The sequence below is a fragment of the Notamacropus eugenii genome, chromosome 5 (genome assembly GCF_028372415.1).
Source record: "Notamacropus eugenii isolate mMacEug1 chromosome 5, mMacEug1.pri_v2, whole genome shotgun sequence".
Taxonomy (NCBI): domain Eukaryota; kingdom Metazoa; phylum Chordata; class Mammalia; order Diprotodontia; family Macropodidae; genus Notamacropus; species Notamacropus eugenii.
In genome coordinates, this window is record NC_092876.1 from 21,827,452 (window position 1) to 21,855,184 (window position 27,733).

Genomic DNA, 27,733 nt, shown 5'->3' on the forward strand with positions numbered 1-27,733 from the left:
TTCATGCACTGTCTCATGGTCATTCTTGGTAAATATATGCTACACTGAGAAATAGCTTTGCTTCTTTCATTTTCAGTGTTGTGCTCAACTTTTCTTCTGTTTTATTGAGATCCAAAGATATTACACCATTTACTGCACATATACAAAAGATTCATGCTATTATTAAGTAATGGAGGAATGGAAAGACCTGGAATTGTCAGTGGGAAGTAGGGAGTAGTCCAACTCCTCTGCTTTGATGAGTGAGCCAAGAAGAATGAGTGAAGGTGCACCTAGCACTGGAGATGGTAGTCAGGGAGGCTGCGTCAGCAGGGGAAAGCTGAGTTTCAGTGAGACCTGGTAGATGGAAGAAGGAATTGGAGAGGAATAGGTTTAAGATAAAGGGAAGCTTATTGCTTGTGGAACAGGCTTTGAGTACAGTTGAAGAGTTGGGTGTGGTTAGGATGAAACTTTGTGGTGGAGAGTTTAGAGGGAGGGGAATGAGGTCAGGTGGTAGGAGATAGGGAATAGAGTTTGAATCTCTTCTTTATTTGAATGAGTATTATTTATAAAGTGCTACCTTGTTTCTAACCCAGTGCTGAGGAAGATTGAAAGACCCAGGGGACAGAAATCCAGAAGTTAAGACATTCCCTGTGCTCCTGGAGCTTACCTTCCAAAGAATGGGGAGTGGGGGGGAGGTCCTTTGGTTGGAAAAGTTATTGGCCTGGGGAGTAGGATTTAATGGCATAGACTGACACATCCTCTGGGTATATTCTTGTTAGCTGAATTGGAGAGGAAAGAAAAAAGTTTTGGATGAAAAATGAAGCCAAACAATGAGTGACCAAGTCAGGTTAAGTGGGTAAAATGTCCTGAGAGTGGAGAAGCTTTGGGACAGAGGCTTTGCAGGACCAGTGATTCAGGAGAGGGAGACCCCATTGAGTACAGAGCAGCTTCAGGCAGCCGAGGGCACGGGCAGAGCTTCACTCTCTGCCTCTGTTGGCTGGACCTCAGCTTCTTTCCCAGCACTTTTCCCTTGTGGCTTCAGTTTTCTCTGCTGGGCTGAGACTGCTTCCAAAAGGTTACCAGTGACCTTTCCTTTTAGAAAACATTTAAAGGTCACAAAAATTCTTGCAATTATTAAATGATATGTCAGCATTGTCTGATGCCACATATATCATGCTGCAAGAATTTTCTGGGTCTTTGCTAACCAATGCAGGTCATACTAGCCAGCATGGGTTACAGATAGACAGGTAAACTGCAGTTTACCCACTCGCGAATGTGACCTATTCCATCATGTATCTCTCAGTTCCACTCATGACATAGAAATAGTCTCTTCTGCCGAGAAACTTAACACAGATTTTGGGTAAGATCAAGTAAGTCATGTAGGTTGGTTTACAGAGCAGTTTGGGGTAAAATTAGATTCGGGCACAGAGGTGGGAAAGAGTATATATTTTTTAGAAGAAACAGGCTTAAATTGTTACAAAGGCCTCACCAGTATCTTCTTTATCAATCAAATAGTTAATCAGCATTTGTTAATGCTGTTTTAAATTATATCATTATATAATTTATATATATATTTATATATTATATAATTAACTAATTGTATGTTTAATTAAATTAACAACTGAAAATCAATGCTTACAAAACGCTTTGTAAATCCTACTTTGTGTGTTATAAAACTTAAGAAAGTGAACTAGGTAGGTTTCTGTAACTATTCAGAGCCCTATGAGGTTGGGTTTCTTTTTTTTTTTAAAGTGATTTAAAGTGATATAAAGAAGGGAGGTTCAGAAGGAGATATTCTGTCCATTTATATAATAGCAAACAGCACAAAATGGAGTCAGGCATATTATCTCAAAAATTCACTTTCCACAACCACTGACCACTTGCTACTGTGTACAGTCAATTACTGATGCAGGCTGTGTAGGAACCTGGAATGTAAGATTAGGAGCTAAGGTAAGCTGGATGTGGTCAGACATGAGATGGAAAGATTGAAGGTTGATATCTTGGGTGTCAGGGAATGTAAATGGATGGGAATGGGTGAATTTAATACAGGTGATCATTACATATACTACAGTAGGAAAGAAGAAATGAAGTAGCCCTCATAGTTAGTAAAAGGGTGAAAAAAGTGGTGTAATCTTAAAAATGACATCTTTTTTAATCCAATGCAAACTATTCAATATCACAGTAATACAATTCTATGCTCAAACTACTTATGCTGAAGAGGTCAAAGTTGATCAGTTCTGTGAAGATTTACATCTAGAACAACATCAAAAAAAAAAGATTTCACATTTATCATAAGGGATTGGAATGCTAAAATAAGAAATCACAAGATAATTGGAATTATAGGCAAGTTTGGCCCTGGAGAACAAAATGAAACCGGGTAGAAAATAATAGTATTTTGTCAAGATAACTCACTGGTCATGGCAAACACTCTTTTTCAGCAACCCAAAATGTGACTCTACAAATGGACATCAGCAGGTTGTCAGTATTGAAACCAGGTTGATTATATTTACATCCAAAGGGAGAGGATCTCTATACAGTCAATTAAAACCTGGAATTAAGTGCGGCTCAGATCATGAGCCTTAAATTAAATAAAGATATGACCTAAATAACATCCATGTGAAGTGGAAGTGATTCTGGTAGAACGAGTTCCTGAAGAACTCTGGACAGAGTGCATAATATTATACAGGAGGTAGCAACAAAAAACATTAGAAAGAAAAAGAAGAGCAAGAAAGCCAAGTGACGACTGTCTGATGAAGCTTTACAAATAGCTGAGGAAAGAAGAAACACAAAAGGGAAAGGAGAAAGGGAAAGATGTACTTAGCTGAATGCAGAATTCCAGAGAATAGCAAGTAGAGATAAGAAAGTTTTATTAAACGAGCAATGTAAAAAAAAAAGGAAGAAAACAACAGAATGGGAAAGATGGGATCTTTTAAAGAAAACTAGAGATATCAAGGGAACATTTCGTGCAAAAAATGGGCATGATGAAGGAAAAAAATTGTAGGGACTTAACAGAAATAGAAGAGATTAAAAAGATTTGACAAGAATATACAGAACTGTACAAGAAAGCTCTTAATGTCACTGATGACCACAATGGTGTCGTTAGTGATCAAGAGCCAGACATCCTGGAGAAGGAAGTCAAGTGGGCTGTAGGAAGCATTGCTAACAGTAAGGCTAGTGGAGGGGATGGAATTTCGACTGAGGTATTTAAAATCCTAAAAGATGATGCTGTTAAAATGCTGCACTCAGGCGTGGGGGTGGGATCAGACAGGACTGGAACTGGAGCTTGTGAGCACTCAATACATGGGACAATGGCCATGCACATGCATTTTGAAGCTAGTGCAGACACTTCAGTGGAAGAAGAGAACATTGGCCCACAGCCCATTTCACGACCAGAGCAATGTGGCATGAATGCCATTGACTTGAAGAAACTGGAAACACTGGATACCACACAGTTGAGGCTGTTGCCTATGTGCCAAAGAAGGAACTAATAAATATTAAAGGTGTTGGTGAAGCCAAAGCTGATAAGATCCTGACTGAGGCAGCCAAATTGGTCCCAATGGGTTTCACTACTTCATCAGCAGCAGTGAGAAATGATACAGATCACCACTGGCTCCAAAGAGTTTGACAAGCTACTGTAAGGTGGGATTGAGACTGGGTCCATCACAGAGATATTTGGGGAATTTTGAGTTGGGAAGACTCAAATTTGTCGCACATTGGTTGTAACCTGTCAGCTCCCCATAGACCAGGGTGATGGTGAAGGGAAGGCCATGTACATGGATACTAAGGGAACCTTCTGGCCAGAGTGATTGCTGGCAGTGGCTGAAAGGTATGGCCTGTCTGGCAGTGATGTCCTGGATAATGTTGCATATGTTTGAGGCTTTGACACTGACCACCAAACCTAGCTCCTCTATCAGACTTCAGGTATGATGGTCGAGTCCAGATATGCATTGTTAATTGTGGATGGTGCTACAGCCCTCGATCAGACAGATTACTGTGGCCTAGAGGAGCTATCAGCCAGATAGATGCACTTAGGTTCCTTCAGATGCTCCTGCGACTTGCTGATGAATATGGTGTGGCAGTGGTGATCGCTAATCAGGTGGTAGCCCAAGTAGATGGGGCAGCCATGTTTGCTCCTGATCCCCAAAAACCCACTGGAGGAAACATCATTGCCCATGCCTCATCAAGTAGGCTGTTCCTAAGGAAAGGATGAGGAGAAATGAGGATTTGCAAGATCTATGACTCTCCTTGCTTTTCTGAGGCTGAAGCTATGTTTGCCATTACTGCCGATGGAGTGGGAGATGCCAAAGACTTGATTTCACTTATAAAACTTGAGTGTTTCTTTATGAACAGAACTGTTCCCTGGTGTCCCTCAGAGGCCCCAGAAGAGACTTCCAGGAGACTTCTGTGAAAACAGCCATTGTACTGGCCCATCTGAAGATGTGAGGAGACGATAGTTCTGAAGTCAGGAACTCTGATCTGAAATGTTGCTTCCTTCTGAGTTTTCTGATCTCTATGTGAGTTCTCTGGTTCTTGAGGGAGGTGAGAAGCAACTCTTTCCATAACAGTATCTTTAGGTGGGCATAAGATTTCCATTTTTCTGGAATGTTGTTTTTTTTTAACATGTGGCCACAACTGGACTAAGAACTTGAAAAAACCTGAGCTCTTTTCCCTTCACTATCTTTAATGATAAAAATTAAATAGCCTAGGGCTGTAACACAAAGGTGTCAGATAATCCCTTGCTTATCCCAAGGTCTTGTTTCTCTGAGAGTAAAATTCACCTGGAAGTTGTTAGGCATCTGAGTTAGCGTTAGGATTTTGTACATACGTGTTTGTACCCATTGAGGGAAGTCTTTTTCTTTTAAGGAAATGAGTCTTGAGTAGGAGGCCTGAATTTATGAGACCACTTGCTTGATTCCAACTCCGCTTTTCCTTTACTGCTTATGGTAAAGGGTCTTAGGCATTTCAGGAGCCTTTGCAAAGGAATTTGAGCCCAAAAATGAAATACATGCTAGAGATTAGGTTTCTGAGGCCATCTTCTGTTAGCTAAATTAAATATCCTATGTTGAGGCCTTTAAAAAAAATGCTACATGCAGTATTTGTAGCAAATTTGGAAAAGACAACAGTGGCCCTTGGCTTAGGAAAGATCAGTTTACAGCCCAATTCTGAAGAAGGGCAATGCCAAAGAATGTTCAAGTTACCAAACAATTGTGCCTATTTCATGTTCCTGCAAGCTAGGCTTCAGCTGAACCAAGAATTACCAGAAGAGCAGGAAGGTTTTCACAGAGCCAGAGGAACTAGAGACCAAATTGTCAACATTTGCTAGATTAAGGAGAAAGCAAGGGAGTTCCAGAAAAACATTTATTTCTGGCTTCATTGACTACCCTAAAACCTTTGACTGTGTGGATCACAACAAAACGTCTAGTCCTCAAAGTAATGGAAGTACCAAATCATCTTACTTGTCTCCTGAGGAACCTGTAGGTGGGCCAAGAAGCAACAGTGAGAACCAAACATGGAACAACTTACTGGTTTAAAGTTGGAAAGAACAAGACTGTATATTGTCATCTTATTTATTTAACTTATATCCAAAATACAGATGGCTCTGGAGAAGTGAGGCTGGTGATGTTGCACAGCCTTCCCTCACTCAGAACAAAGTCATGTGGGTCATGTCATCATTTCTGTGATGGCATGGTCTTCTTCGGCAAAGAAGGACAAACACAATCCTGTGAGTAGAAGCAGCTCCTCTCCTTCCTTTTCCTCTCCAAAGGAAGATAAATTTGGATGGCCAAAAGATGCCCAGTTGACTTGAGTTTTACTGGCTGGTTCCCTTCCCTTCCCCCTGTCCTGCCCTCTCCCAAAACCTTAAACCTATTGCACTCTGAAGCTGGGACGCCACTAGGCCCCTGCCTAACCTCGTGGTATTCTCTTTTCTCAATTACATCAGTGCTGGGTCCACAGTCTTTCTCTGCACCTCAACATACCTAGAGATGCTCCCTCCAGCAGGTCCACATTGTCCTCTCTTCACATGACCTGCTCCTTCATTTCACCAAAGCTGCTCGGAAACATGTTCATGCCCCTGATCTTGCTATCACCCATCCTTCCCCTTCTCATGTCCTTCCAGGTGTTCTCTTCCCCTCTCCCCTCCCCCCTTTAGAAGGGATGTTCCTTGGGGACAGAGGGGACAGTGAGGTAACACAGTAGATAAAGTGCCAGCCTGGAGTGAGGAAGACTCCTTTTAAATTTTATTTTTAATTTATGAAATAAAACAAACATTTCTATAACATAGTACAATAAAAAAGATGATTGCACATGAAATTGCAAATTGACGACATACAACTTGCTATTCCTTTCAAATATACAACAAAATTATAATGTGTGTTTGTCCTTCGTTGCCAAAGAAGACCATGCCATCAGAGAAATAATGACCTGACTTGCACTTCGCTTTGTTTTGAATGAGGGAGGTCTGAGCAGGTCACTGGCCTCACTTCTCCCCCAGAGCCATCTGAATCCACCAGCCTTACTTCTCCACCAGAGCTATCTGAATCCAGTGACCAGATATTCATCAGGATGACTGGAGATGACCCAGGATGAGGCAACAATTGGGGTTAAGTGACTTGCGCAAGGTCACACAGCTAGTGAGTATCAAGTGTCTGAGGTGAAATTTGAGCTCAGGTCCTCCTGACTTTTGCACTGGTGTTCTATCCACTGCACCACCTAGCTGCCCCTGTAAATTTCTGCAGATAGCATCAGCCTTTGTAGTTAATTGGGTATTTATAATATTCAGAATAATTTACTCTCTAAAAGTTGTTCCTTAAATACTATTGCTATTACTGTATACAGTGTTCTCTTCGGTCTGCTCATTTTTTCTTCATTGTTCATACACTTCTTTCCATGTTTTTCTAAAATCATTGAGCTCATTATTTCTTGCAGCACAGTTGTATTCCATTGCAATCATACTACCCTTTGTTCAGCCATTTCCCAATCTGTGGACAAACCTGCAATTTCCAGTTCTTTGCCACAAGAAAGAGAGCTGCTATAAATATTTGAGAACATATAGGTACTTTCCCTTTTTCCCCAGTTATCTTAGAAAATAGACTGAGTAATGGTATTGCTGGGTCAAAGGGTATACGTAGTTTAATAACTCTTTGGGCATAATTGCAGATTGTTCTCCAAAATGGTTGGAGCAGGATCAGTTTCACCAACAATGAATTAGAGTCCCAGTTTTTCCACAACCCCTTCAACATTTGTCACTTTCTCCTTCTATCATTTTTGCCAATGTGGGAGTCAAATGATATCTCAAAGTTGTTTTAATTTGCATTTCTTTAATCAATAATGATTTAGAGCATTTTTCATATAACTATAAATTATTTTGATTTCTTCATCAGAAAAGTACCTCTTTATATCCTTAGTTTATCAATTGGAGAATGACCATCTTGTCTCCTGTCCACATGCAGCAGAATGGTGCTGTAGAAAAGAGTTTAATGAATAAGTCACATATAAAATTGGGTTACACAGTCTCAACTGGGCTGTTACTGAAACAAAGCAAGTAACTATACTTCCACCATCCCACATTCCAGAGCATCTACTCCAAAAGCTTCCATTCTTCCTGAGAATTACACAGCACATCGTCTTCACACCTTCTCAATTGAGTCTTCAAAAAATTGACACCCTTGACTAAGGGCTCCTCTTCTCTCTACACCCTCATCTTATTTCACTTAGAAGCATTCTGCAAATATCTCCTCCTTTAACCCTGCCTCACAGGAAGAAGTAGCTCTCCCCCTTGCCATGGCAAATCTCTCTAGATGCACAAATAATCCCATTCTATTCTGTCTTCTCCAGCAAATTCTCACATCTTTTGTTGCCTTGTAGTCACTAATCTTTAGTCTCTCCCATCTACTGACTCCTTCTTACTGTATAGCTTTACATTACGTAATTGGTTGGTTTTTGTCCTTCATTCTGGAACAGGATCAGAGTGACATCACTATGTTGGAGTCAAGAACGTGTCTCTGACTGTGGCTGATTAGACCAGTAGGAGCTTGAAATGCTTTATCACAGGTTGGGCAAATGGCGCACATGAACATTGAGGGTTGAGATGTCTCTAAATTTGCTCGTCACATTTCCTTTGACCTGCTGCAGTTCCGTGTCACTCATAAAGCACAGTGCCTTCTTTGATGGAGACATGGCATACTAGATGATCCTGTGCCAGTGTCTCCCATGTCACAAATTGATTCCAAAATTTTTCAAAAACCTTGAAAGTGTCCTGGTATTGCTTTTTCTGACCACAGAAAAAGCTTGCCCTGTGTAGTTCTTGAGTGCTTGCCCTGTGTAGTTCCCCATAAAATAGTCTTTTAGGCAAATGTATGTTTGGTATTCAAATACTGAGACCAGTCCATCCGAGTTTTGCTCTCTGAAGCAGAATTTGAATGATTGTCAGTTTAGTTAGAGAAAGGACCTTAGTGCCTGCTACCTTATCCTGCCAGGTGATTTTCAGAATCTTCCTAAGATAATTCAAATGTGATTCAGTTTTCGTGGCATGGTGGTCATAGACTGTTCATGTTTCACAGGCATACAACAATGAGGTCAGCACAACAGCTCTGTAGACCTTCAGTTTAGTAGTCAGTCTAATACCTCTCCTCTCCCATGCTTTCCTTTGGAGTCTCCCAAACACTGAGCTGGCTCTGGCAATGTGTGTGTCAACTTCATTATCAAAGCATACATCCCTGGAAAGTACACTACCAAGGTAAGTGAACTTGTCCACAGCGTTCAAAACTTCTCCCTTTGCTATAACCAATGGTTCCACATATGGATGGTGTGGTGCTGGCTGATAGAGAACCAGTGTTTCCTTGGTGTTAATTTTTAGGCCAAAATTAGCCCAAGTAGCAGGGAATCCATACTCTCTTGTATCTCTGCCTCAGAGGTTGCACTGGGTGAACGATCATCTGTAAGCAAAAAGTCATGCACTGATTCTCCCTCTGCTTTAGTCTTGGCTTGTAGCCTTTTCAAGTTAAACAAATTGCCATCAGTGTGGTAGCAGGCCTTGATGCCTTTTTTTGTCCTTTTCATCCTTAAAAGAATGTGTGGACATGGAGAAGGGGTGTAGTCAGAAAGGACATTGCTGAGCATTCCAGTTCAGGGAGAGGCTGTTCAGCAAGCCGATAAGGTGTCCCTGCTCCAGCATAGAAGGGGCTTAACTAGTGTCAGTTACAGGATAAAATGGCACCTGGCAGCTATGGCACTTACCTCCCAATTCAGGGCTGGACACCCAGGGAAGAGTGAGGAGGGGACCTACTCTAGAGGCAGTGGTTCCAGGTTGTAAGGGCAGGTACTGGGCACTAAAAACTGGTCAGTTTCTTTTCTGTGATACTCTATCCGTTGTTTGCTGATTAACTCTTCCACTGCTCAGAAGTGTCTCTTTTTCATGGCTCTTTATTTGAGGGACCTTTCATATCTAAGAAACGAATTTATTATATTTAGAAGATTTCTTTCAAATAGGAATTTTCGAATGGATGATGATCTTAGAATTCTGACTGAAGGCCTATCTTCCTTTGTCACATCTATGAAGCTTTTTGTTAGTGTAACTTTGCTGTTGGTCTAACGAGGTCTGAACTCAAGCTGAAGGCCTTTTCACATTGAGCGTCTTGAAACATTTGCATTTCAGGAGGTTTTTCATGGGACTGAATAAGCTCTGTCTGTTCAGTAAATTTATCGTACTGAAAACAGTCATGCCTTGGGTGAATACAGTCATGTCTTACAGTGATTTAGGAGTGAATGTTGTGTTAAGCTCTTTCTTGCTTGGTCAAAATCACAGAGATTTTTGGAATTCTATCAACTTTGATATAGAAGCACAGAGTTCTCTAAAATTGAAGTCACAGAGAACATTATATTCTTAGATCTTCATTCTTTTATATCATCTTTGTTGCTAGATCTTTACAACAAAAACCAGTAGCTACAATTATGTAATCCCTTTAGCTTGTAGGTCTAGTGGTTCTCATGGGGTAAAAGGGCAGAGAGTGGAGTGAGTTTAGGGGGTTAGTTCCAAAAGAAATCACAGAATATCCTTTTAATACTGTGGGAAACTTTGTGTCCAAGGCATATGTAACATGTTGTGTAGTTCTGCTTTCTAATGCATTCTGCTACCCCTTCCCCTGTTTTTACAGGTGAATTTATCCCATTTTTATTTTATTATGACAATTAATGTGGTTTTCTGCATGACATCCTCTGATCTTTCCTCTTTGCCCCTGCCTTGATTCTTAGAGACAGAAAGTAGGTGGGGAAAGAGTATGGGATCAACATCAGTAATTGATCATTGAAATGACCTGATCTCCCCTCCTCACCCACCTAGTCTTCTGTCCATACCAGTCCCAGATGACTGGCCAGGACACAATCTTAAAAGTCTCTTAATCCATTTCTCTCCCCTAGGTGAAGTTTTCTCTATGGTGCAAAGTTACTTTCCACCATGAGGTGGTCAGGTGGCACAATGGATAGAGCACTATCCCTGGAGTCAGGAAGACCTGAGTTCAAATCCAGACTCAGACAGTTGTTACCTGTGGGACACTGAGCAAGTTAGAGTACCTCTGTTTACCTCAGTTTCCTTATCTGTAAAATGAGTATTATAATAATAGCACTTACCTTCCAAGGTTGTAGTGAAGATCAAATAAGTTGATATTTGTAAATTGCTTGGAACATAGTAGGCCCTATACAAAAGCTATTATTGTTGTGATTTTGACTGTTCCTTCACCAGCTGCTATTCCCTCTCCTTTATCCATGCATTTCCCTATTGAACTTGATGTATTTCCATAGAAAAAGTCTCTTTTGCCTGGCTAAGCTAAGAGTGACACTCATGATCTGTAGCTTCTTCTCAAACCGTTTCCATGTTTGTAGACTAGATGGTGAGCCCTGGACAGCAGGGACTGTCTTTGACCTTCTTTCCTTCATATCCCAGGCTTGGTGTTAATATTTATTGGCTGAATCACTGGGCCCAGGGCTGACACCAGGCCCCAAAGCCTGGGTTCCGATCTCTCCTTTAGTTTTCAAAGGGAGGTTCTGGCTTCAGCCTTGTTTTTGTCTCTTTCTTATACTTTATCAGTTACAATGTGTGTTCAGTTCCAACCCTGATGAGACTTGACAAAACTATTACTAGATATCACAAAGGCATCTAGGCTTCCAGAGGGTCTGGTTCTGTGGGATGCCTGGGAGTCTCTACCTCTCAACTGGCTAGTCTTGCATTGGGGTGGTCACCTACATAAATGGCCAACAGTTTTCTGAGAATGGAGAGGAAGACTGAGTCAGAGATATCAGGAGAGAGGCCTTGGGGTTGATGACTGGTGCCAACCTCAGCCTTGGATTACTGCTTCCAAGTAAGGAGTAGCCATCATTCCTACCCACATGGTGCCGAATAGGGACGCAGAAAATCATGAAACGAGGCTGTCAGTGTTCACTTACAAATTTAGGTTACGTGATCTCATCTGGGTCCTTGTTGTGAGAACGAAATCCTTTGACATCTCCTTACCTAACTTCCTATCCCACTCACAGTGACTTTTCCAGATCTTTTCATTCCTCCCAACTCCTTCATTTGGTTTGGTTTCCCCCACCCACTTAGCCGAGCACTTAGCCTCATATTTTAGTAAAAATAATTGTATGCTTCCCAAGAATTCTCTCATCTCACATAAATCATAAGTCTTCTTTTCCTCTTTTGCCCTGGTCACACATGAAGAGGTGGCTTTTCTGGTTGCCAAGAGAAACCCCTCTACATGCACAAATGAGCCTATTCCATCCCATCTTCTCCCCTAAGTTTTTTCTCTTGTGTCATCCCCACTTTTCTCTGATTTTCAGTCTCTCCTCGTTTACTGGCTCCTTCACTACTGCCATCAGTAGTGATCTCTCCCCAATCCTGAAAAAAGCCTCATGTGGTCCATTCATCCCCATTAGATGTTGTCCTTTATCTTTTCTTCCATTCAAGGCTAAAGACCTAGAGAGGGTCGTCTATAAATGGTGTCTCACACTCCTTTCCTCTTCCTTTCTTCAAAACTCTTTGCATTCTAGGTTCCAACTTCATTGTTCAGCTGAACTAATTTGCTGCAAAATTACCAATAATCTCCTAACTGTTAGATTGCGTTTTCATCCCTCTTAGTGTCTCTGCAGCCTTTGGCACAGACAGTCACCCCCTGTTCCTTGATACTCTCTTCTCTCTAGGTTTTGGTGACAATACTTTCTTCTGGTTCTCCTCTTACAGTGTCCAAAACTAAACTCATTCTCTTTTCCCCAACCTTGCCATCTTCTTACTTTCCCATTACTATCCACGGCATCAGCCTCCCCATTGTCCAGGCTCATAACCCAGAAGTCACTGAGTCTCTCAGACACTCACACCCCCAATTCAACCTTATGGGGAGTCCTCTTCCTTCTGCCTTTGGAACATCTCTCATCTACATCCCCTTGTCTCTCAGCTGCCACTTTCTTGAATCAGGCTCCAGTTACCTCACTCTTGGGGCATTAATGCATGAGTCTTCTGGTTGGCCCCACTTCCCCTTCCACTCAGTCCTCCACTCAGCTGTCAAAGTCATCTTCCTAAAATGACCTTCTCTTTATGTCCCTGCCTACTCCATAAATTCCCTTGGCTCCCTATCCCCAGGATCAAATACAGAATCCTCTTCTTGGCTGTTAAAGCCCTCCATCATCTGCCTCTCTCCCACCTCCCCAGTCTGCTTTCACCTTATTCCCCCTCCACATGTGCAGTAACCAGTGGTTCAGACTTCTTCTTTGTTCCTTGAGCAGGACACTCCATTTCTAGACTCCATGCTTCCTCTGTCTGCCCCTCATGCTCACTCTGCCTTGCCTGAAGTTCCACCTAAAACCCCTCATTCTAAAATACATGTTCTCCAGTGCTTCTTAGCCTTCATGCCTTCCCTTTCTTGATTAACTCCAAGTTATCCTGGATGTAGTGGGTTTCTACGTAGTTGTTTGAATGTTGTTTTCCCCACTAGACTAGAAAGTCCTTGAGAGCAGCAGGGCTTGTCCCCTGCATTTCTATCCCTGGTGCTCAGCACAGAGTCTGAAATGTAGTGGGTGCTTAATAAATGCTTGTTGATAAACAAAATATAGGAAAGTGTTCATATTGAATAGCCTCAGCCCTTTTTGGATGATTTCAGGAGAGTTCTATGCCCCAAAGCTCCAAACAATGACTTCTTAGAGGATCATACACTTTTCACTGAAAGGGAACTGAAAAGGCCATGGAGTCCAAACACCTCATTTAACAGATGGGGAAACTGAGGTTCAGAGGTTCAGTGACTTGCCCAGGATCATGTTGCTTAAAAGTATTTAAAAAGGAATTCCAAGTCAGGTCTTCCTGTCCCCAAGGATAGCACTCCCTTTATCACAACACATGAATGCATCATGATAACAGCTTCCCTCATATATCTGCTTTTAGCTCCAGAAGCCATTCCTGAAAATATGAAGTCAGGTCTCTGTAAATCCAGGGCATGATGAATACAAAAAGGATGAGGATGGAGAGAAATTCCTAATTTAATCCTCTTTAGGGAAGGGGACATGCAAGCAAAGGCCACAGGATGGTTCCCAGAATTCTTCAAGGATGGTTTCCATGGTAGTGATTGTTGGGATCTTTGGAGGGGGGTCATGGGATCATGCATTCCATCTTGGTTCACCCCTTTCATAGAAGGATGGGTGCCCTCCATTGCTTCCATTATTTAGAAATTAGAGGTAGTTGGTAGTGCGGCGGTACTTGTCCTGGACCTGAAGTCAAGAAAGCTTGATTCCAAATCTAGCCTCAGACATTTTGCAGCTGTGTACTACTGAGCAGATTACTTCACTTTTGTTTGCTTCTTTTTTCTCAGCTAAAAAATAGGAATGAGGATACCAAACTCACAGAGATGTTGTGAGGATCAAATGAGAGAATATTTCTAAATGACTTAGTCACAGTGCTGGACACATAGTAGGTACATACAAATGCCCATTGCCTTCCCTTCTTTTCCCACCACCTTTGCTGGAATTGGAATAAAGAATGAAGGAAGAATAAGGATAAACTTGCTCTACTAGTGAGAAGATGAAATTGATTCAGAATAATTTATTTATCCAATTTAAAATTAGCTGATTTGTCCTGTGACTCTTTTTGCTTTGTAATGGCTTAAGTCATGGTTCTTTCTGTCCGAACATAGTTAAGAATTTTGCTGGTCTGTAATGGATTGGCTTTAACAATCCAGCTCTCCAGCTAATCACAGATCCATTTTGCCTCTAGGAATTTAGCTGTCCTTGAGGGACACTTGTGAAAACCAGGGTTTGGGGCCTCATCTCTTTGGGAAACCAAGCCATCCTTCCAGGATGTCCAAAGTGTCAGGTCTATTATTTCTAAGACCTTGCAGGTGCTCCAAAACAAAGAGCCCTTCTTAGTCACGGGGAGGATGGAGGGCTTGTTATTAGCCCTTCATTACCAAACTTCCAACCAATCAGCTCTGAACCCAGTCATGTTGTCCTCAGTCCCACAATGTCATCTCCCTGCCCCTTTCTTTGTTCTGTGTTCTCCAAATCTACAAAAGGGGAGCTGCTCAGGAACTCTGGCCAGTGGCAGAGCCATGGACCCTTTTATTTACAGGCAGCCTACCCCTGCTAATGTATGTCATCTTGCTCGGAGAACTGCCTCAGTTCACCTTATTGCTGAATTTTACACACAACATGGGGCAGGATTAGGAACAATGAACTACCAATTGGTGCTGGTTAACAAGAAGACTGTTCTAAAGTCTAGACCCATCCCAAAGAGGAAGGGCTTTCCTCGGCAGGTAGAGGATTCCCTTTATCGCCTGTCTTGAAGGAAAAGCTTCATGAGTGGTTTTCAGAGACTTTGCAGACAAAATCTGTATCCAGTTAGAGGTTAGACTAGATATAGTCTCTAAGATTAGTTCTAAGTCTGAGATTCTCTAATACTGGATTGATTTTTGATCTGAAGCTACATAAAATAAAAAAAAAAAAAAGAATTTCAGGAACACCAAAGGAAGTCTCAGCTTCCTATCACGTAATTTAAAGACCTTTCATAGGAAAATCAGTCACCAGGAGGACCCTGTGGAGGGACCAGCACTTTTGCCTTTTGAATAATTGATAAATGCTCAAACCTTGCACACTAGGGAGGGAATGAAGGCAGTAATTTTGATAGTAGTTATCAGAGGATATGGTCCTTACCCAGTGACAGCAGGTTCTGGGCATTCTCCAGCATGACCTCCTTGTACAGCTCTTTCTGAGAATGGTCCAAGAGGCCCCACTCCTCCTCAGTGAAGGCCATGACCACATCCTTGAATGTCATCAATTTTTAAACCATCAAAGTCACATGATTTAGAGCTGAAAGAGACTCCAGAATTCATTTAGTCCAACCCTCATCAACTTACAGGAGGAAAGTCAAGCACAGAAGGGATTTACCCCAAACTTGTAACTTTTATGAGGGTCAGAGCCAATACATGAAATCATAATCATTAAGGGCCCAATGGAATGTTGAGAAAAGCATTTTGTATTTGAAGCAAAAAGCATGTTGGAGTAATAAAACTTGCAGAAATATTTTACTACAGAATGTCTCTCCCTATGACATCATGGAGGAGGTATATGCTGAGGTATCATCACTGAGGTATGAAAGTCTGGAGGAGAAAGAGAGAAGGTGATATGAATTTCTTCCTCATCAGAAGTGTCATAAAAGGTATGTTAAGAAAATTCTGTAAAGAGTTTATGAGAAGTTGGCAAAGAAAAGGCAGTTATCTAGCCTTTCCTAAAAGGCTAAAATGAAGTCTAGGTGAAAGCATGAAGAGGATTCTTAAAAGGTGGTACTCACAATCCTGGCTGAACTGAGAGGTATGGGACTGTTTCCAGCCAAGTGAAGAAGAGTCATCTAGTGTTTTATTGAGGGCTTAAGGTGACACTAGGTATGATGTGGCATTACCAAAATAGCTTCTGTCTTTGCTTTATGATTGCTTTCACTTATTAATGGCACTTATTTCTTAATTTTCATACTTAGTTGAGGAACTGTGATGGGGATATGTATCATTTTATTGACTGGGGCTGGAGATTGAGATAATTTGCAAGAATGACATTGACTCTAGAACATTGGGGATCCAGATCCAAGAGAATGAGTTAAGCAGTCTGATGGCTCCAAGAGTGTGGCCACGGGTGCAAATCTTTTGATACTTTGGAGGGGTCAGCCATTTTTCATGTAGATCATGGCCCCAACCCTGTTTATGTTCATCTTGTCCCTTACCCCCATCCTGTCCTCCTCCTCTCCGATAGACTGGCCTACTGGCCAATCCTTGACCAAGACCCTCCATCCCCTGACCGTGTGCCTTCCCAAGGCTATCTCTCATGCTTGGAATTTCCTTCCCCTTGCCTGGGCCTCCTGACTTCCTTCACATCTCAGGTAACATCTCACCTTCTGAAAACAAGCTTTTCCTGGTCCCTGACACTGATGGAACCTTCCCATCCATCCTGTAGAGAGCTTGTTTGGACACAGCTACAGGTATATTTTCTTACCATTAGACTGTGAGCTCCTTGAGTGCAGGCACTGTTTTTTATTTACCTTCCTTTGCATCCCCAGTAGGTTGGCACAGTCCTTGGCACAGACGAGCCATATTCTAAATGCTTATTGACTTGACCTAAGAAATAAAAGGCAAATGGGAGGGATTCAGAGAGACCTGGGGAGGCTTGTTTGGCCTGAGGCAGGACATGTGCAGAACCAGGAAGACAATTTCTGCTGTGTTGACAGCACTGCCAAGGACTACCTACATGTAACAGGATAAAGATTCCTTGATTCTCTTGGATTCCAGGTTTGCTGATGCTGCTCAGGTCTGTGGGTGGACTGCAGTCACCTGGGATGAGGGTCTCTGGGCCTTAGGGGCCATTCCCTTTGGCTCTAGGCTTTGGTCCTCTGCAGACTGAACTGGGGAGGAACAAGGATCTCAGAGGAGGGGAGACATTGTTTTTGCCTTCTCTTCCTAGGCTGGATGCTGACCTGTCCAAAATGATAGAGGGTGAGCTCTCAGAGGAGTCACAAAGCCCCTGGCCCTTCCCTCAGGGGAGAGACTCCACCTCAGGAGGAGGGAAACAGGGAGGGTCAGGCTTGGAAGTGAGCTTGGTCTGAGCAGGAAGAGGACTTGCCACCTTGTCTAACTCCTTCCCTTTGGCCTCATGCCCCTCCTCCATCCTCCTGCAGAGACCCAGGAGCAGAAGGGGCTTGGGCTCCCAGGTGTGATGAGACCAAGCAGAGCCTCAGTGATTGCTGACTCCCTCCCACCGACAGTATGGGTGCCATATGAAGGGGCAGCTGCCCAATGGTGAAGCTGAGGATGGCGCCCCAGGATCTTTGGGATATGAAGGGAATTTCAACATGAAGCAGGGACAGGGAGTATCTCAGGGAGCCAGGCCTGGGAGGGAGGCCTGCTCCTGATGGAGCCAAGAACACTCTCCAAGAGGTCAGAGGGGAAGATGAGGCTCAGTGAAAAGGGCAGCCAGCACAAGGGAGTGGGGAGGGGGCAGAGAGGGAAGAGATTGAGGGGTGCTCCCTCAGACCTACCTGGGACCTGCACATCAAGAGAGGGCAGAGACCTCTCAGCTCCAAGGGAAGAAGGCAGAGGTCTCCACACTCTGGGAGACTCCTCCTAGTATCAAAAGCCCAGCGCTCCCAATCACACCCAGGGCCAGGACCTCAGGACTCTGCTTCTCCTCCTCAAGCCCTGTGCTCCATCACGTGAAATACCTTGGCCCCTGGAATGGCCCCATTCTTCCCCTCTGGCTTCTTGCCAGGCCTCCAAACTCCATTCCAGGGATAGAATACCACCTGGGCTACCACCCAGCAGGCCAATCATCTCTGAGATCTCCTCCTCCCCCATCCCCCTACCCTCTCTTTCCTTCTCTCTCACCCTGCTCTGGGACTCAGTCCCTCATTCTCAGCAGTCATCTGGCCTTCTCCCAGCTCTCCCCCTGATACACTCACCTTCTTCACGATGATATGCCCACCCTCCCTCCTTCCAGGTTCTCTCTGTCAATCCCTTTCCAGCCTCAGGTAGATATCCCTTTGCTTCCTACAGCCTGGACCCCAGACTTGCCTACCCCAACCTAAGTGTCCTCCAGACTGGGAGCACTTACCATCTTGGCCTGTCTAGATTCTTGACTTGCCATACCCCAGCCCTAACACCAAGGGGGCCTTTCCTTCTATCTTGTTACTCTTCCCTTAGGGACATTCTTTCACTGGGAGACAACTGGATCTTATAGAGAGAACTGGAGGCAGGAAGTCAGGACACCTGGATTCTAGGGCATGTGTTACACCCTATGTCATAAACCTTGTCTCCTCTTCCCTCTTACACAGACCTTCACCCCTCCGTCTAAGGGTAGGGACTTGTGTGCTATCTAATTGAGCAATTGAAGTCTTTCCCTGGGAGATTTCTGTATTTCTTTCTTCACTCTTCAAAACCTGGGTCCTTATGGAAAGAGGTGCGGAAAGCTGGGCATCTTTGTTGTAGGGCACAAGGATGTCAGGATAACAAAACGGAGACCAGAGAAGGACTGAATGTGGGGCTGCTGTTGGGGGTGGAGGCAGCTCTAAACACATGGACAGGATCTTTAATGATCTTTCTTGCATCTTTTTTTTTTTTTAAACAAAAGTGAAGACAGCTCCCACCTTCCTGGATCTTACCTTGTAATGGGGAGTGGTGGGCAGGGATGGCATCATCCAGTCATCCAGTTTGGGGGGCAGGGCTGAGTGGGATTTCACCTTGATTTTTGTTAGAGAGGAAAGGAAAAGTTTGGGGCTGAAAATGAAGCCAAATTAGTAAGTGCATATGTTAGCATATATATGTATACAAGGTATGTATATGTATGTAAACTGTTTTTATATCTTGGATATGCCAAATCCTTTTCAGAGGAATTTTGTTAAAAGGATTTTTCCCCCTTTGACCACTTCCCTTCTTAGATTGCCTCAGTGTTTTCTGTTCAGAAGCTTTTCAGTATCAAGGAAGAATGTGAAGGGAGTGATGTGAAATCAGTCCAGACTTTGTGACCAAGTGGGATTGATACCAGGGAAACACTTTTGACATAATACAACACTTGGAAGCCATTTGGCAGAAACTAGGCATAGACCAGCATCTCACACTGTATATCAAGATAAAGTCAAAATGGGTACATGATTTAGAAATAAATGATAATATCTTAAGCAAATTAGGGGAGCATGGAATGCTCATAGATCTGACAGATCTATGGATAAGGGAAGAATTTATGACCCACAAGAGATAGAGGACATTGCAGAGTATGAAGTGGATACTTTTGACCACTTTAAAACAGAAAGGTTTTGTACAAAGAAAACCAATGCAGCCAAGATGAGAAGGAAAGCAGGAAACTAGGGGAATTTTATTTTATTTTATTTTATTTATTTATAGCAAGTGTCTATGATAAAGGCTTTTCAACTATGTGGAGAACCGAGTCAAATTTATAAGAATATGAGTCATTCCCCAGTGGTCAAAGGACATGAACAGTTTTCAGAAGAAGAAATCAGAGCTTTCCAAAGTCATATGAAAAATGTTCTAAATCACTCTTAGAGAAATTCTAGTTAAAGATAATCTTTTCTTGAGAAAATTTAGAGGAGTATCTTGTACTGGGAATGGGTCCAGGAGTTGGGGAGTCACTGCTGCCAAATATCTATTTACCACAGTGCAGAAATCTTAGACGTTAAAAACCTAGGTCTTATGAATGTGCTCAAGCAGAGTTTCGAGTCTCAGAGAAAACACAAACCATCATGAGGTTTCTGACAAGGCTTTTTATGAGCAAAGTTATACCATAGTGACAGAGAAATTCGTTTAAATATTGCAATATCCTATTTCTCTTAGGCTGTAAAATTTGTAGAGAAGATAGATCCATAATCCCATACTTCCTTCAATGTCATAAAAGTGGAATAAACTTAGTTAAGTAAAGTCATAATCTCCTATGGAAGTAAACCTTGTCTAACAAACTCGGTAAACGAAGTCAGGGTGCAGATTAAACTTCATTTAGAAGACACTCAAGCTGATTGAGGAGGAAGAGTTGTATGTAGGCAAGGAGTCAGGGACAGTTGAGATTTGTGAGGATAATTTTTATGCCCCCTGCTCAAATTAATCAGCATTTACTTAGTTCATTGTGATTTGATGGGCATCACTGTTTGTTATTAGTATCTTAAGCGGGATAGTATTAAGTTAAAGTTAGTTATGTATATTGACTAATGTGGAAATATGTTCAATATTATTGTACATGTATAATGTATATCAGATTGTTTGCCATCTTGGGGAAGGAGGAGAGAAGGAAGGAAAGAAAACATTTGGAACTCAAAGTCTTATAAAAGTGAATGTTGAGAACTCTCTTTACATGTAGTTGGAAACAATAAAATACTATTAAGGGGGGAAGTTATGTATGTTAGAGCTGTTGGGATGAGTTATATATGTCAGGATCAAATAGCCTCTTATATATTAGTGATATTGCTATTATGTATTAATGATATTATTGTAGATTATAGGATAAAATAATATAACTGTTGTTACAGAAAAGCACATTCCATTTGACCCTGAAGCTTGCTGACTGTAGTGTCAATACCCCTCACCGCTGTGAATGTTCCCAACTTCATTGTGCCCTTCCTTATGCCCACCACTTCCTTATGTCCTAGGATGGCCACTGACCCAAACACTGGATGTTGAATTTCCTATGAAAATCTCTGAGGGGGCGGGTGGAATGCCTTTACTGGGTAAAACCTGCAGTTAGTGACTCGAAAGCCTGCTGAGAAAGTGGTTATAATTGATGGACATGCCCCTCAAATAATCATAGCATTTTCCCTGCTTCTGCTGTTAACCAGTCATGAAATTGTGTGCCTCATTCTATTTTTAGTGGTCTCCCAAGTATATAAAAGTAGCAAGCACCCAAGGGGAAGGGTCGCTGGTCTTGAGGAGGAGATTGTGCTCAATTAATTAGGCGCCCCTGGATTCCCTAATAAATTGGAAGCCCTTTGAGTGCCTTAATGTCCTTTTGTTGTACATCGATTCTGAATTTTGGTGTCACATTCTGGCAATTCAGATGGGACTCAAAGTATGGACCCATGTCCTTTAGGCTGCTCTCCCTGATGGGTCCATTAAAGGACTCACCTCCCTTAGATGAGTTTTCACTCCTGACTTCCTTGAGGACATCTGGGAGGTTGGACTTGCCCTTGATCTTCCACTCTGACCTGCAGGGGGTGAGTTTCTTTTGCTTTTAAATTTATGATCTTTTCACTTTAATTTTGAAAGGGATATCTAATTTGGCTTGAGAAAAGTGAGTAGCAATCATTTCCATCTTCAATTTGATATTATCATGCTGATTATCATGCTGGAGTCTTAGTTAGAAAAGTTCTAACCCGACTGCTGTCAGGTGAATTTGTAATTAGAAAAAACTGAAAAGCTATAGAAAAGAGCCATCAATTTTAAGTGTCCACCAAATGTATTTCCCACCTGTTTTTTCTGTTTGGAAAAGAGGGACTAGAAAAACCATGTACTGGTTTTGCAACAATAGCTTCCCTTCCCATTTTCCGCCAGTCAAGCATTCGGTGGACTGATAGTAAGGTCTGGGAAACCAGCCAGACTGAGAAGCCTGCCAACTCCAGCTTTCTGCAAGACAGTTTTTTTCCCCCTTACAGGTTTAACTATAGAAGAAATTGATTCTAATATGAAATATTTTCCCCCCAAATCTTATATTATCTTCCTTAATTCAGAATTTGTCTGGTTCCATGTATAAAGACACCACCTTAGCCTTTAGTCATAACTGAGGCAGTAGGATGAGGACCTAACAATGCCAGTGACCTCAGTTACCAGTGAGGGAATCCTGTGTCTCCCTCAGGAGGCTTCCTAGCTCCATAAATGGATGCTCAGGAGTGAAAAGTTGGTGTCCACCGCTTTGAGGTTGTTATGAGTGATTAGCAACGATTGCAATCTCAAAGGCTGCCAGCTGGACTGCCTCAAACTGTCAGGAGGAAACATTTGTTAGCATTACAGGTTTCCTTTAAATCCAAAAGCCAGGATCACTGAGTAGGCATAAGCCAAAAAACTATCCATGGCAGGGAACACCTGTTAAGGACACCTGGCAATTCCTTTGACTTGTGAGCCAGAGCCTGTGACTAGACTTCCAGAGGTATCTCTGCAGCTGTAGGAGGAAATTGGCTTGGCCATGAAGTGACTGCAACTTCATAACCCATTTGGGGTCAGCAGAACTACTGAAGAGATTCAGAAAACTGTCTGATCCCAAGGGAACGCATTAGGCTGCCAGGACTGCACCTAAAGGGTAGGGACCAGAGGTTGAACTAAGTGACTTCTTGAACAGGGACTCCTACCTCCTGACCCTTAGACAAACTATAAGGGACTGGAGTTTTCCCTGAGAATTCCCAGAGACTGCCAGATCTCCTCAGGTAGCTCTGATATCTTTTGAATGAGATGGTCCCAAAAGATAGGGGAAGATGTTTTGTCTCATACAGAGCAGTCCCTCAGACAGCTAGGAGAGAAATTAGTGCAAATAGGACTGCTCTTTTTAAGCAAAGAAGTATCTCTTCAACAAATGAGAGAATCTCTCTCACTTCTCCTGGAGAGAATGTTGGGGACCCTAGACCAGCACTGCATCAGTAAAACCAGCCAGACTTTGAAGTTTAACAAATGCGTATTAACTAACTGGTTAACAGAGAAAAGATTATGTCTTTGCTCTGGTTCAAATAGTTGTGCTAAATAATGATTAATTTAGGAAATTTAAAGGAATTGATTTGGCTTTTTGAGTGATTCAAAAAAATAAAGAAGCAGTAATGGCTGGAAGTGTCACCATGAATTTTTTGAATATAAACCAACTTAAAACAACAGACCCTTGTGAAAAATGAGGTTTGTTTATTCCTTCTAGTAAAGATAAGCCAAGAATTTTTTGGTTTGAAAATTTTGGAACTATAGAAAATTAGAAATTTTAATGTCTTTATATATACTGGGGGATAATAAAATACTTGCACCTCATTCTCAGGGTTTTGGGGAGAAGCACGTCCATGAAGTGCTTAGCACATTGGCAGGCATGTGTGAAGATGGGTGCCCTAACGTTCAGACCTTGTAGGAATTCATTTGGACAACAATGCTCTCCCACTTAAAGGTACTTTTCCTAATTCACATGGAATATTCACAAATTTGTTGATATAGTTCAGAAATTCACATTATAACTGAAAAGTCATAGACTGAACATTTGGAAGGGCTACTGAAAGCAGGCCTTCAACAGTTTTTAAGACCTAGAAAAGCCTGACTTGCAGTAAGCACTATATAAACTCTTAAGATGTGACTAGGATGAAAATGTCGGGGGATACTAAGATGAGATAAACAACTTTCTAGGCACTGATAAACTTGAAATGCATTTGACTAATATCACCTGATTGATGGTAAGTTTTAAATACATGACATCTGACATGCTAAATTTTCTCTTGTATTATGAAGACTGAGAAAAGCTATTAAGGCAACTTACTTCCTCTTTTAAAACTGAATACTGTTAGATTATAAATATGTCTAGCATATAATAGTACTATATGTTTGAAAATTGCTACTTGTCTAATATGGTAATAGTAACGCACCATTGGGAGAAGAGAGTGACAGAGTCGCTTTCTAAGGTCTGAGTTATGAGATTTTAACAGCCCCCCTGAACAATGTATTGTGATACTCTGCAGCACTGCCCTTTGAGGAATGAAGATTTCTCCCAGCCAAAGTGGAGAAATGTACAAGTTAAATAAGTTAAATAAATGTAAATCAGGATATAAGTCCTGATACTTTTAAGACATTAGCATCCTGGTCCCTACAGTAATGCTGAGGCAAATAAGCAAAAACAGCAGGACCAGGTCTCTTGGGTCTGGGTGACTGAAGAAGATAAACCACTAGAGTTTCTATCACCTAAGTATGCCATGGTGGCACAAAAGGGCTAATAGACTGAATTAAACAAGGATGGTTTGCTTTAGGCATGATCCCATTAACAGGTTACACAACAGCCACTTGTCCAACTTGCCAAACTTTTTGTCAACTTGCATTTAGAGCCACCTCCTCTGGTAGGTGTCTGTTAGCTTACAACCCTTTTGAGCCCTTACAGAAAAATATTATTAATGTGCCCAAGGCAAGTCATTGTAAGCATTATCTTGTCATTGTTGACCTTGGTTGAAGCATTCCCTAGTTCTAAAACCACAGCTCCCTTTATTATCACTAAAGAAATTGTGTCCAGGTATAACCCACCTGCCTACATGGACTCTGATAGAGAGGCTTATCTCATGGATTGGTATCACTCCTAAGTTCCAAATCCCATCCATACCACCCTCAAAGTTCTGGTCAAGTTGAACTTTCCTTAAGACCATAGTTGGTAAATTATGCTTTGAAACCCATTTGAAATGGCCTGATGTTCTCCCTTTGGCTTTATTCTATGTAGCAGACCAAGGGGTGTGAAAAGATGAAATTTGGGGAGTTTGACACTTCTCTGTGAAATTTTTCTAAATTATCCTTATTGAGTTATTAAAATGTGATAGTCTGAAAAATTGTAACAATGAAGTGCATTTTGCCTTAAAATGTAGAATTCTTATGATTTAATAAGTTTGAGGACTAAGTCTGTTTCCAAGTATGATCACTGGGAAGTACTACTGAGCCAGTGATCTGTGAGGCCAGTGGAAAGACATCTGCAGACTACTTTAGGTGGTATTTTGTTTCAAGGAAAGGAGGGGAGAATGGCTTTTGGTATGGGCTGAGGTAGGACTCTCCTGAACTGATTTCCTCAGTGTAGCATTTCCTCTTGAATGGAAAAATTTCCCACCTGGCTAAAATTCTTAAGTCAGCCGTGACATTTTGTCAGTACCATTGGCTGTCTATATTACTGTTTCCTGAAATTGACATTAAGTTAGGGAAGTATTTCCCCTACTACAACTATGTCCTTTTTCTTTCTCTGGCAGATTTCTAGGAACATGGCAGGTGGTTAGTAGATTAAATCTTTCATAGGTTAATACATCTTAGTTACTATAGGAAGATACAGATGTAGCTCTGAACTATTCTGTCTGAAATCATAGTCATTTCCATATCATACACTACTAAATAAATGGGTATTTGGATTTGTTTATCTTCCTGTCATCTATACAGTAACATCCTTGAAATATCTCAGTGTTATGGGAACAATTAGACATTGTTTCAGTAGTTCGTGGGACCGAGATTTAAATCCATTGTTTTGTGAGGAGAAATCAGAAACATTTTCTCTTAAAAGAATTTTGGAACAGTCATTTATCTTAGAGGAGAGTAACTTAAGGTCTCTTTTGTTGCTGTTGGAATAACATAACCATCCCTAAGGTGAATTCATCTGTGTAACCATGAAACTTAGGCAAAGAAATCATTTACTGACAAACAGTGTTGTAAGTAAGATTAGTTCTCTAGCAGTATGGGTAACTACAGTAAATAACTAAATTGGAGTGAATACTTGGGAGGAGTATTTGTTGAGAAAATAACAAAGCCAGATGAACTTAGTTAATATGAAATTGTATTGACCTGTTTTATAAAAGGGTTATAGTGGAAATACCTGGAGGAACCTCTGCAGGCAGCCATCCCCTCTGAAGACCTACCTTTAGAGTTGAGATTAGCTGAGAGCCACTCTATGAGAAGTTGTTTCCAGTGACCACACAAGTACTGGAGACATCTGACATCTGAAACTCAACTGAACATTTTAAATGGTTGGTGGAAGTGGACTACTAGGATGCAAAGTCACTTGATTGTTGTATTAGCTGGAAGACTTATCAAAGGGAACTGGCCCTGGTGGATTTTTGTCACCTTGTTGCCTCAGTAGGAGACTGCCTGCTCTCGTATTGACACTGCCCATAGAGTGCTGCCCTCTGTGCATCTCAGTCATCCATGAAGCCCCTAAGTCTTTCAGTTCATGTAATTTGATGAGTACCAGTGATTATATTAGTGAATTAAGCAGCATATGCATATTAATGCGATTAGGATAAGTTATGTATGTCAGGACCAAATAACCTCTTATGTATTAGTGATATTGCTATTATGTATTAATGATATTATTATAGATTATAGGATAAAATAACATAACTGTTGTTACAGAAAAGCACATTCTATTTGACCTGAAGCTTGCTGACTGTAGCATCAATACCCCTCACCACTATGAATGCTCCTGGCTTCATTGTGCCCTTCCTTATGCCCACCACTTCTTATGTCCTAGGATGGCCGCTGAACCAAACACTGGATGTTGGATTTCTTATGAAACCAAAAGCCTGCTGAGAAAGTGGTTATAATTGATGGACAAACCCTTCAACCAATCATAGCCTTTTCCCTGCTTCTGCTGTTAGCCAATCATGAAACTGCATACCTTATTCTTAATGCTCTCTCAAGCATATCAAAGTAGGCAGCACCCAAGGGGAAGGGTCCCTGATCTTGAGGAGGAGCTTTGACCCAATTAATCAGGGACTCCCAGGACTCCTTGATAAACTGAAAATGCTTGGAGTGCCTTTTATTGCACATTGGATTGGAATTTGGGGGGGGGGTGTCACAGATTTTTCTTCTGACTTTTCTAATTAATGTTTGAGGCTCTCAGTAAATTTTCACATTCCATGGGACAAGTTTTGGTCAGGTGAGGTTAAACACAGAGACTTAATCTCATCCATTCCCTAAGGAAACAAACTCTATAGGTAAACAAAATCAGATTACAGGTCAAACTACATTTAGAGGATTCCCAAATAAACTGACTGAGGAGGAAGATTGACATGTAGCCAAGGAGTCAGGGACAATTGAAATTCTTTCTCTGATTTCTTCTTGAAGAAATGTTTAAAGGTCTCAGTAAAATTTCACATTTCATAGGACAAGTTTTGGTCAGGGGAGGTTAATATTAACCAAAAGTTGTTAGAGGAATAAAAGGATAAAGAAATTAAAATAATGACTAACACTTATATAAGATTTACTATATGCTAAGGACAGTGCTAAGACCTTTACAAATATTATCTCATTTGATCCTCACAACACTGGGAGGTGGGTGCTGATCATCAAAACCATCTGGAATTGGAGAGAGAAAAGCAAGACTAGACAAAGAAAATTCAGAAGGGAGATTCAGTGTTTGATAAGAAAACAAATTTCCTATGGACAAACTGATTTGATAAAATCTGCTGGGAAAGCTGGAAAGCAGCCTGTTCCAAAGTAGGCTTAGACTCCTTGCACTCCAGTCAACAGTCCATTTAAAGTGGATATGCAGTCTAATATTAAAGATTGTATTGTACAAAAAAACATTAGAAGAGAAACAGATCCTAGACCTCTTCCAACTATGGGAAAGAGAAGACATTTTAACCAGCCTGAGGGAGAGGTAATTTAAAAAGCTAAAAGGCATAAAAACTGTGATTACTCGACACTGAAAAGCTTTTGATCGAAAAACATCGAGAGATCTAGAAAGAAAAGTGATCAAATGGGAAAAAAGCTTTGTAACAAAATTTCTCTGAAAAGGGTTTGGCAGATCCAAGATACAGAAACCATTTAGATAGATACATATGCCTGTGTGTACATATCTATATACAGATACATAGATGTGTGTGTGTGTGTGTGTGTGTGTGTGTGTGTGTGTGTGTGTGTGTGTGTGTGTGTGTGTAGATAGAGAAGTGTGCTCATTATTTTAGCTTCATTTTCATCTACAACCCTTCCCTGTACTCTCCAGTTGAGGAAACAAGAACCAAGGTGATACCCTACTCCACTCCCATACCTGGATGATA

The 27,733-nt window shown here is 41.6% G+C and overlaps 1 protein-coding gene and 1 pseudogene across 2 annotated transcripts in view; both read left to right on the plus strand.

Moving 5' to 3' along the window:
- Positions 1-27,733, plus strand: part of LOC140508353 (uncharacterized) — a 93,124-nt gene that overhangs the window by 47,648 nt on the left and 17,743 nt on the right. The window lies entirely within an intron of this gene.
- Positions 1,584-27,511, plus strand: LOC140508366 (DNA repair protein RAD51 homolog 1 pseudogene; annotated as a pseudogene).